This window comes from Podarcis erhardii (genome assembly GCF_964252035.2).
Source record: "Podarcis erhardii genome assembly, chromosome: 1".
Lineage (NCBI taxonomy): Eukaryota > Metazoa > Chordata > Lepidosauria > Squamata > Lacertidae > Podarcis > Podarcis erhardii.
In genome coordinates this window covers 64,417,496-64,430,137 of record NC_138497.1, presented here as the reverse complement: position 1 = coordinate 64,430,137, position 12,642 = coordinate 64,417,496, and positions in this window count along the sequence as shown.

The following is a 12,642-nucleotide window of genomic DNA, read 5'->3' as shown; positions in this document are numbered from 1 at the left end:
ACTGTACAAAATGATGCTGTACCATATGTCGAGAAACAAACAGTATTTTACAATTAAGATGTTTTCTGTTAATTGGGTCTTTGATTAATCTGTGTATTTCTACACATACATCTTCTTTTCCTCAATTAATGCCATGAATAGCCTGCTTGCTCATCTTTGAAGTCTTCTCATAATATGGCGTCAAACGAGCCATCACCAATTGCTTGAATTTCAAAGTGCATAAAAAGATAAAAGATACAGACACAGTAGAGGTTATCAGGAAACATGAGGATTTGACAGGAAGTATCAGGTTTCACATTGTTTAAAGCAATTTAAAGTATTTTTTAAAGCAATAGCAAGAAAACCAAATTCTGAAATGTAAGGATGATCAAAGGTGATTAAAAGTATCATAGCAAGTGAGAATAATGGTTTGCGCAAAGAATTGGAAATGAATGAAAAAGTGAAATATTATGCATTATAAGAAGAATGAGGAAAATCATAGGCACACGGTGAAAACAGAAAGCTCTAGCATTATACGAAGTCGAAATAGAACCTAAGGAAAGGCCCAGTTATCTTAAGATTCTCCTTTTATATACTGGCAATTTATCATACCATCATGGAAAAAGAAACAATCTGATATGAAAACATTTATTTGGAAAGAAAGAGACTAGAATGTTATGGTGGAGTCATGGCTTACCATGCCCACTCCTTTAAGGAATATATTTGAGCCAACTTATCACAGGTTGGCTTTCTTGTAAGCATATTTAGGGCTTGCATAGTCAGAGAGAGTAAAGAACGCTAAGCTCAGGCAGTGGGACTGAGAAGTTGTAGATATCTCTGTGAAGGATTTATGCACAGAATGCATTAAATTAGTTGAGGTTGCACAGCTCAAGGCTCTGGGGAGTGCATCATGTATGAACACAATGTTACATCTCTATACAATACATAACTTAATTTATAGCATTCCTTAGCACAGGATCACATAACTGTATAGAATTCATTAATACAAGATGTTGTGATGCCTATTACCATCTATGACTTAAAACAGGGTTGCGCAACACTTCTCCACTTGCAGGCCCAGGCATCGTGCTCCCCAGTCAAAATCAAAGACCACTTTATTGAATACTGATGAAAGAGGTATGGCTTGTGCAAGGGGCAATCAAAATACTTCCAGCCCGCCTGCCAGAAGTGATGTGTAGGTCAATCCAGGTGGGGGTTCCTAAGACTTACATTAAATAGGGTGACCTCTGAAAGGACCACTGTCTGGGGAACTGCCATCAGCCCTGGCCCGCCTGGGCACACAGACATAACCACTCCTCAGGAATCCCTTTAAAAGGACATCCCAGGGTTTGGAGGGGCAGGCGGAGGCTACAACCTCCCCTCCATCCAAGACAAAGGATTACCCCAGTGCCCAACCCAGTTATGATGATTGCTATAAGTTGGGAAAAACCACCAGGTTGGAGCCAATTTGCCCAGTGGACAAATTCCTACCCGGCCCCGTAATACCTCAAGCACTGTAGCCACAGCAAAGTCCTTGACCATCAGCTTGAACCAAGGGTGGGTGGGGAACCTGATGAAGGAAAAGCAGTAGGGCCCCACCCCTGGTGTGGGATGTTTAAATGGCCAGGGAGCGGACCCGAGGAAAGCCTTCCTGCTCTGTTGACTCCGCCCCCTGGCCCAGCCCTTATCTGTGCCTGCATCCCCATCTGCCAGTCTGGGATGCAGGCCAGGATCCGGCACCTGATAGGTGGCAAGGGTGTAAGCCTATCTGGCTGGGGTACTGATGCCACAGTTCCCTCGTTGGGGCCTTAGTGGAGCCTCTGCCATACTGCAATGCCACCACACCAAAAGGGTGAGCAGGCTTTCTGTAATTCCATTCATTTTTGTGATTAAATATGTCCTTCATTCACATTACAGTGGTACCTCTGGTTACGTACTTAATTCGTTCCGGAGGTCCGTTCTTAACCTGAAACTGTTCTTAACCTGAAGCACCTGAAGCACCACTTTAGCTAATGGGGCCTCCCGCTGCTGCCGCACTGCCACCACACTCTTACCTTGAAGCAAAGTTCTTAACTTAACCACTGTATATCCATTTCAACATTTTCTGTGTGGGTTCAATAGTAATAATTTGCTGCTGCTTTGCCGACAGAGAAAGCTGCCATTTCCTTTTCCCACAATGCACTGGAAATGATGTAGCATTAGGGTCAAATGTGAGTACCAGAGAACACACCCACTTGACACTCATGTTGCCCTTTTGGAATGAATGGAAATAGAACTGAATGAGCTCTATTCAGTTTCATTCTTCATTCATTCTGAAACAAATGAGCACCCCAATTTGAAAGAATGGGTAAGAGAAACTCATATACCCTCTTCACATGTTCTTAATTTGTATCCATGGAAAATTCTGTGTGAACTGATCCTGCTCCACCCACCCACAATCTTCCTATATTTAACAGTAAGGCCTGGAAAGGGATTCCAAGCATGTTCATCCAGATACAGACAGACTCCTCTCCTGGAACTTTGTGCTACTAACAGGTTAGTGTGTACACACCTTAAGTCAACTCTTCTGGCTTTTGACTGTGATGCTCAAAGGGGGGAAATGTGTGTTTCTTACATTTTAATATTAATGAAGATCTAAGGTTTCTGTCAATTTTAATGATAGTTGCACATGTTCATTGTGACAATATGCCCTCCTAATGGAACTTGGCAGGGCTTAATGGAAAGGGATATTTCTTCTTTCACTAAATAGTTTTATTGTGACAATTCTAAATTACATCTAATGGGTTTTTTCATGCTTGACTTGAGTTTGAATGGCCATAATGATTTGATATCTTTACTTTAGGAGACATCTAACATTGTTAGAATGGTAAAATGAAGCATGGTGGAACTTTAGCACTACCTGAGGAGAAGTTATTCCTGATATAACACAGTTGCTCAGTTTCTGCCAGTGGAGGGATTTTGAAAGTGTTGGGTTAGGAACTGGTTTTAGCAGTTAGTGAATATTTTATATAGAGTATAAGGAAGGTAAAGATAAAGAACCCCCGGTCCAGTCAAAGGTGACTGTGGGGTTGTGGCACTCATCTTGTTTTTCAGGCCGAAGGAGCTGGCGTTTGTCCACAGACAGCTTTCCGGGTCATGTGGCCAACATGACTAAACCGCTTCTGGCACAATGGGACACAGCTCACCTGTCAGCTCCTTATGCAGCCACACTGGTTTCCTTAGATGCCTCCCACTTTTCTTTCGTGTTGGTATTGTCTGCATTTGGGCCTTCAATATTTCTCCTTTTAGAAACTCCCATACTTCTTGGACTCCCTTCTCATTGAGTATTTCTGACCACAGGATCACATCCAGTAGCTCCTTCAGCTCTTCAAAATTGGCCTTCTTAGAGTCCAGAGCACATGTCCGACTACACTCAGTTTTCCCTTGCCTCTGTATTCTGAAACCCAGGAGAACATGATCACTTCCTCCCAAGTTTCCAAATACATCCACTTCATCAATCAGTTCCTCCCTATTGGTGAGGACCAAGTCCAAGAAAGATGATCCCCTTGTTGGTTCTTCCACCAACTGGGAAATGAAACTGTCAGTGAGGAAATGGAAGAATTTGTCAGACCTTACACTCTTGGCAGAGTTTGAGTCCCAACAGATATCAGGGAAGCTGAACTCCCCCATGATTACTATTTCTCTCCTTTTTGAATGTTTGGTAACCTGCTTTAATAAGGCATAATCCAAGTCTTTAGTCTGGCTTGGCGGCATATAGCAGACACCCACAGTAAGGTCACTGTTGTTTCTCTCTCCTAAATTTTTTACCAATATACTCCCAATCTGCTTTTCATGCTCCAGGTCATGGATTTCTTCACAAGTGTACACATCCTTTATTTATTATGCTGCTACTCCTCCCTTCCTGTTTGGTCTATTTCTTTTGAACAGGTTATACCCCTCAATTCCTACATTCCAGTCATGAGTCTCATCCCACCAAGTTTCAGTAATGCCTACCAGGTTGTATTTGCCATCCTGTATTAAAAGCTCCAATTCATCTCGCTTGTTTCCCATACTCTGTGCATTTGTGTAGAGACAACTGGAACCATGAATTGTTCCCTCCAGCTGCTTCCTTCCTGTAATTTCCTGCCCTTTAGCAGGTTTCTGGAGCACCACCTCAGTTTCCCATCCATCAATGAAGTTATTATCCCCAGTGCCAGGTGCTCTTCTGTTGTTCGTACTGTTTTCTCTTTCCCTCTCAAGATCTAGTTTAAAGCTCTCCTGATCAGGTTCTCAAGACTCTTAGCAAATACATTCTTGCCAAGTGCCCATCTCTCACAAGTAGTCCTTTCTCAAGGAAGTGGAGACCATGATCCAAGAAGCTAAATCCTTCTTGACAAAACTGATTAAGCTGTCTATAGAAGTGTGAGTGGTTGTCACAATCGATCTCCAAACTCCATTGAAATGGAGATGAATGCATCCTATCACTTAATGTCTAAGCCAGGGGTAGTCAACATGATGCCCTCCAGTTGCAGCTGGACTCCAACTTCCATCAGCCCAGACTGCATGGCCAATAGTCAGGGATGGTGGAAGATATAGTCCAGGGACGTCCAACTCCCAAGAAGCTATGATCTACTCCCGGAATAAAAAACTGACAGTGATCTACCCATTTTTTTAGGGGGGCAGGCCAAAGTTGCTGAGCTTTTTTAGGGCAGGGCGCTATCCAGAGGGCACCATGTTGGCTACCCCTAAACTAGGCTTCAGGTTTTCATGTTCTTAGTGATCCATGATCTCTAGGTCCACATTCCATTGACTTAAATTTAGCACACCTTCCATTCATTTGACCTGAGGGACTTTGAGTGCTGAACATAATCCACAGGGTTTTAAATGGGCAGAAAGAGCACAGCCTCCAGTTCTTTGTCAGTGGGATCTCTCTCTTTAATTCTCATCCAGCTAGACCAAATGGTTCTAACATGCTGGCTAGAGTCAATGAACCAAATGTCCACAAGCAGAGCTGAAAACGTCTCATCATACTATATTTAAAGAGAAAATAGCTATTTATGTTATTCATCACTGTGGAACAATGTATTCTCCAGAATTTCACCCTCTAAAATAATATTCCCACCCCCGCCCCTCTGGTCTTGTCACCAAGGGAGCTTCATTTCTTCTTTGGTTCTAAGCCATCTCCTTTTCAGAAAGACATCATCTGAACAGTCCCAGTGTCATCAGGTTCTTGGAGTCCACGCAGCCAGATCTTTATCTTCCTCTTTAGCAGATGGAACTGCCTAGGAAAAGATCTGCAGAGCAAGCTACTTGGCAGTCTCCTCAAATCCTCGTCTCCAAATGCTTCAAGGGTGATGTGGCACATCCCCCTCCCCTCCATGCACATGATGTCAATGGATGCTTCAATCTGCCACCCTGTTTCCTACTCATTCTATTCATTTCCTTTTGCTCTTTCCTTCCCTGTTCTTGTCTTGGATGAACTGCTTGCTATTTTACGTCAGTCAGATCCCAGAGTAGAGAGGTCCATCTGTGTACATGAATATAGGATTTGAATTTATTGTAATTTTTCTGGTAGCGATGAAACCTCCGTTTACAGCATGAATATATAGCATTGCCTTCCCACACTTTCTGTATTACAAGCACACATACACACAGACACGTGTGTGTGTGTGTGTGTGTGTGTGTGTGTGTGTGTGTGTGTGATAGCAGTTCTACTGTACTTCTTGGTTCAGCAAAAAGCAGAAGGAATGGAAGGAAAAACTAATGGATGCACAATACATTTATTAAAAGCTAAATTCCTGTAAGATGCTGGGGAGGGTGTGTGTGTGTGTGTGTGTGTGTGTGTGTGTGTGTGTGTAGGCAGGACTCTCAACAGTCAGTGTGGTACTTTACCTCCTGTGCCACCACCATTATGTTCTAACTGTAAGCCATGTAGACTACAACTGCAAAGAGCATCATTTAGGCTGCAACACCAGTCAGCCGACCTCATATATAATCCCAGTGCATCAAGTGCTATAAAGCCAAGCCCCTGAATCTGTGAGGATTCTGCTTAGCCCTTCCTCCCTGGCTCTTTTGATGACTACCTTGGGTTCTGGCTCTTACCTTACTTGACCTTACACTACTATACCTGTAGAACTTGGATTCTGCCCTGACTTCTTAGAACTCAACTTTCTTCCATGCGTTGACTACATCTCTGCTTCTAGCCAACCAGATTCTCACTCAGTCATTCATTTATGAGAGTTATATACCACCCTTTATCAGATTTGGTCCCAGGGCACGTCACATTCAGATAAAAGGAATGAAATAGCATACAAGAAAATCAGTCAAGAAAGTGTTAGCGCTAGTCAAGGAAACCATCTCAGATCTGAATCACTTAATCTGTTTTTCTGCCTTCCTTGGAACTAGGGATGAATGAACTCATCAAGGCCCCCTTGGCTAAATCATGGAGGCGAAGGGCATGCTATTTTCCAGGAGTTTTACTCCATTAACTTTTCCTCTCAGAATCCACAGTTTTCAGCATTTCTGATACTGGTTGACAGTGGCAAGGAAGTGTAGTGGGAGCTGTTGCTAACACCACTGCTGCAGTTGATTTTAAGAAACTAGAAGAAGAAGAGTTTGGATTTGGTACCTGAAGGAGTCTCAAAGCGGCTAACATTCTCCTTTCCCTTCCTCCCCCACAACAAACACTCTGTGAGGTGAGTGGGGCTGAGAGACTTCAGAGAAGTGTGACTGGCCCAAGGTCACCCAGCAGCTGCATGTGGAGGAAATGCAGACAGTATGTTGGCACTGGGTGCATGGGTGTGGGATGGGGGGGGGGAGAGAGAGATAGCTTCCTCTTCAAAGAAATTTGGAATCTGGAGAGCAAGTGTCCTGTTTGTAGTCAGGTCCCCCAAACTCCATGGATTTGATTTTCAGCCAGACTCCAAAGAACTCTCCTGATACCCCTACCTGGAATTCAACCTTGCCTGCTTTGTCTTGGCACCTCCAAGGAAAAAAGCTACCAGAACTTCCAGTGATGATAACTTATTTTATTTAACCAGTGACCATTTACATGAGTCACTTTGTGTTAAAGGTGGCTGTTCTATTCAGACTCAGATGGGTGAAGACTACACAGTTTATTAATACACACCAAGAATAAAGCATAAAGCTGCCAAGCAAAACTATAATTCTTCCATCCCTTTAGTTGCTAAGAATTCATTCCTTGACATGATAGTGGATACACCCCTGTGTAGCTGGAGCTGGTTGATGCACAGCACTATCCTGGGATCTCTGACCTCCACTGAACTCCTCCCTTTTCTCCTTCAGTGCTTTCATCCCTCCTATTAATGTGGTGGCCTTATCATTCACACCCACCTGGGTTATATGCCATTTGATAAGATGCATTCCTGCTAAGAGGGAGTTTAACAAGCGGCTGCATGCCCGTGGCTTTGACATACCTTGTGGCAGCGTGAACCTCTTATCCAGCCTGCCCATCCAGACTTTGAACTTCCCTTTTAGCCTATAAAATAATGCTGACTACAAAGAAAAAGCATTGTCTGCTTCAAAGATAGGTTGACAATAGGATACTAGCAGAGCAATGTGCTTTGGCACAATGTTGGGGCAGTAAAGAGGAAATTGCTGGGCATCATTCTAACGCTGCATGATAACAAAGATGTTCCACATCCATTCTCCTGAAACCTGCAACTCATACTTCAGGCAAAGAATGGGTGGAGGAAATGATTTGATAATGCTGTGGTAAGTTCAGGCTATAATCATGACGGCCAGAGATACAAAGAGTTAGCAAGGGGCAGGGGAATCAGACTAAACAGAATGGGATATGTTTTGGACCATTGGTACATCAGTAGTAGCCCATCTTTAAGACACAGCTCATTGGGGAAGGAAGGTCAAATCCCGTTTCTTTTCTTTTCTTTTCTTTTCTTTTCTTTTCTTTTCTTTTCTTTTCTTTTCTTTTCTTTTCTTTTCTTTTCTTTTCTGTGGGTAATCTGTCCTGGCTTCTGTGCTGAGTGTATTAGGAAAAAGAAACTTAATTGGCATTAAGTGCACATCCTTCTGAAAATGTCACATGGCCTATCAAGTATGTTTTTAAAGAATCCTAAAAGAACAATGCATATTAAGCTATGCACATATCTTTCGTCAGCAGAGTCCGCCTGGGTTTTGCTCTCATGGTTACCATGATATCATTGCAATCCCTCAGTGTGCCTTATGCCTCTGTCGCTCACTTCGTACGTCAATTATTAATGCCTGCTCATACTATGCTTCACCCACAAATTCCTTCCCTCTTAGATGCGTGTCTTACAACGTGTCTGATAAATTTCTTCTGGCAATGTGAAGGCTCATTTGCAGGCGTCCAAAGAAAAGTACCAATTCCTGATTGAGCTGGACTGCTAATTTCCCACAACTAATGAATCGGATGTTTATTACTTAGTAAGCAAAGCAGGTGGGAATATTTATACAGACCAGAAATCTAACTGTTCCTGGTGCCAGAACAAACAGGTGCAGATTTTTATGGATGCAACAAACAAAACTAAACAAATAGAGGGTTGATAAGGGTATATTTCTGTTTAAGAAATACAGCTCCTACAAAGCAATACAAAACAACCTACCCCCCTGTTTTTATCAAGCATCAGCAATGCACAGATAGAGTTTTTGAAGTGGTGCTTGGGCCTTAATAGTAAAAGGGCACATAGTAAAGGGTATCTCCGACATAACTGAACAAGAATCTGTACTCTGTCCATTCTTCCTTTCTGCCCTCTGTGCTTCGAGTTTCTTTTCAGAACACTTTCACACTGCAACCTTGTGTTTCCAATCTCTCCTCACCAAGTGGCATCCCCATGAATCTTTGACCCATCAATTAACCCCACCTTGTGTTAGTGGGAGGGCAGATTATTGGTTTGTTGTTGTTCTTATTTTTACTATGTATTTTGTGGCTTTTATATTGTAATTTAATGTTGTGAGCCATCCTGGGATCTGTGGGTGAAGGGTGGAATACATATTTAATAAAGAATCGTAACAATAACCACCAGTGCTTGTTTTCTAGAAAAATAGGTACTGGATAATCACCATGAAGTTGTTACAGCAAGTGCCACAAGAACAAAAAGAGGTGCTGGTACTATGGACCCTCGAGCACCTCCTGAGAGAAAAAAAAAAGCACTGCCCACCACAAAGGAAAAAAAGAGAGTAAACCTGAAATCCTATGCCTACTTACTAGGGTGTAAGTTCCATCAAACCTGGCACCAAGAACAGCAGGTTTGATGGGACTTACACTCTAGAAAGCAGGCATGGGATTTCAGTTAAAACATTGATGAAGTGCTCATCTACCCATTTGTTTGTCCCATGATTTCAAGGCATGGTTCCACGAGGTTTCTCTGCTACTTTCCCCAGGAAATCCCACTGTTTACTACTGAATCAGAACAAACTTCAATTGAATTCTCTGTGGATTAACATTTGTTCTGATTCAGTGGTAAACTGTGGGTTTTCACACTGGGATAGCAGCAAGACAAAAGAAATACCTCTCAGATCCATGCCTGGAAATCACCAGCCAAACAGGTGGATTAGCCCTCAGTGTGAGGCAGCTGTGGAAAGGGTGAATTCTGTGTCCGAGTTTGTTATATGCTGTTTGCTCCCTCAATCCCCCTGGGTTCCTGTTTCTAGGCTTCTTGGTGGGTTAAACCAGCTCATAGGTTGCTCAGTGTGCTTCTAAAGCACTGTTTGTAGTTATGGCACCAAATGAGCAAATATTTCATATATATAACTTGTATGGCACTTTACAATGTACCCCACAGTTAATATCTCATTTCACCTGGTGAATTAGGAAATGCTCAGAATTCATGGCTCAGTGAACTTGTCAATTTAAACTTCTGATCAGGACTCAGATTTCTTGACCACAGAATGCTCTTTTAGCTGACCAAGCCTGACCTTAAAATAATTTCTTCCTAATCAATTTGCAGTGCAATTTATTGCTGCTGCTACCACCAACACTTCCAAATTTAAACCAGCAAAAATATTAGAACAACCTTAGGAATTTACACCCTTACATTGCCTTGTTGCCTTTGAAAAGCTTAGCTGTGGTCTTTACTGCCTCTTTTAGTTGCCAAGTAAATGTTACTCTCCACTTGCTGCTTCCTAACAGCTCAGAATGATACCTACGAACCCTGGCCTTAACCTAACAATTTGTTCCATGTAGTTCAGTAGTAAGCCTTTGTTTCTTAATCTTGTTACAGATAGGTAGCCGTGTTGGTCTGCCATAGTCAAAACAAAAAAATTCCTTCCAGTAGCACCTTAAAGACCAACTAAGTCAGTTCTTGGTATGAGCTTTCGTGTGCATGCACACTTCTTCAGATACACTTCTTCAGATACACATGTATTCTTCAGATACATGTGTGCATGCACACGAAAGCTCATACCAAGAACTGACTTAGTTGGTCTTTAAGGTGCTACTGGAAGGAATTTTTTTGTTTTTTCTTAATCTTGTTTTCTAAATCAGGAGTGAAATAATGGAGAAAATGTCAAAAGCTGGAGAGCTAAAACGGAAAGGGAAATAATGTGCTGGTGAGTGAGAGACAATGAACTATGATTTCCCCATATACCATAAGGAAGACCTTGACTATTTGGGTCTGTCAGTCAGACTTTTTTTTTAGTGTGGACGTCATGCCCTCCAACATTTCTCTGATAAAAATAGGGATGTTCTATTCCATCTGCTTTCAGATATCTTCTAAGGTTGTAGAGTTACTTATCTCCTTGGCTCAGGGGTCATATAACTCCATACGGTACCTTCCAACATTACTCCGATGAAAATATTAGTTTGTACTGTTTTTAATGGTCTATTGTTGTACATTGCCCTGATAGCTTATGATATGGCGGTATATAAATATTTCTATAAATATAAATACTACCACAAAACTACAATTAATTCAATATATAGATGCAAGACACCTAACTGGAACTGCTGGAAACACATCCCACCAATTCTTATTGATACCCTTGACTCCAGCCCATATCCAGCAAAACTCAATAATGCTTGTGGTTACATTTAAAGACCTGGCTGGTTTGAAGCACGGGTACCAGAGAGCATATCTTCAACCACATCTATGAGGCCAAACACTAAGATCTTCTTTGGAAGCCCTCTTCCAGGTTTCTCTGCCATCTGAAGTTAGGTGAGTGATGACCAAGAGTAGGGCCTTCTCAGCAGTGGCACCCCATCTGTAGAATTCTCAGGGAGGGTTGCCTTGTACATGCATTGCGGGTGTTTTTGGTGCCAAGGAAATAATTTTCCCCACTCCATTTCTTCTTTCCTGGGGATTCAATTTTTCCCCACAATTGGTTTTCATGCTGCCGTTAACTCTGCATATTGATTGATTCTTGATTATTATTTTATTGTTTCTGTATGATTGGTTTTAAACTGCCCTGAATCTTTGGAATAAAATGTATTAAATCAACATTTTGGAACTATTACGTATTCTGTTTTGTAGAAACCTACTGCTGTTGCACTAGCGGCCACTGGCACGGGTTGAAATCTTGTACACTGGCATCTGTGTGAAAGTCATGTCAGTTATCTCTAGGTAGAAAATGCATAGGATTGCACTGTTCTGATGTCTATGAAATGATCACAGGATCCAACTGCTCCATCAGGGTCATCCACACCTAACACCTCTAGCAGCCTGTTTTATTTAGTGTGTTGCCATAGTGACATACACTGTACATTTAAGCCTTCACCTGATATTACTGTGATTCCTTCCTTGCTTGCTTCCTCCTTTCCGCTTCCCACAGCTAGAAAACGATTTTGCATTTCATCTTCCATTTTTGTTATTTTAAAGGATTTCAGTCACATTGAAGAAACACCACGTAAACCTCCAGATTGCTGTTTATTTTGCCCTTTTTGGAAACCAAATATTTTACAAAATCACAACCAGACTTTTGTCTTCTAGTCTCCCAGAAGCTCATTTTTAGCTGGATTTGGAGGGTGGGGAGAAATGTTTAAAAAATCAAGCAGGCTTTTAAAATTTATTTTTAAAAAAACTATATTAAAAATCCACATTTGAAAATGGGATATCAGCAGACATCAGTGACCTTTCAGTCACTCATTAAATCAGGAATAAATATTTCTGCATATGCCAGCGTGTATTATTGGGAAACTAATATACGGGAGTGTAGAATTTAGGAGGTGCATTGTTTTCTCATTTCATACACACTCGCTCCTTCACAATATCAATAATTCAAAGTGTGGAAATGGTTGGTTATTATGCCTCTGATTTTGCATGCAAAGCAGGGAACCTGTAGATCTGTGTAGCTCTCCTTCAGACTCCTGCTTTGCATAATTAATACTGTGCAAGGGACCTTTTTGTTTTCCAGCACCAGCTCGTTACCATGACAATGGTTATTGTTTAGAGAGCAAATCGCTATTGGCATGAGTGTATTATTGAATGCAGTATCATTGGGAAATGATCACACTCCGAGTTATAATAACTACGAAGAACGACAATTCCAGTCATTTCCTTACCAATGTTCCCCCTCCTCTCTTCCTAATATTAAATCCACAGGAACTTCTGGGAAGATATGAATGAATGTGAAAAGCCATCAAGTATGACTCATTTATTAAACTCTCACGAAGAACTGGACTGGGCTCTCTTTCCCAAGCTAACACGCAAAGTACCTGTGAACAGTTTGATACCTGTTTTCTCATTCTTC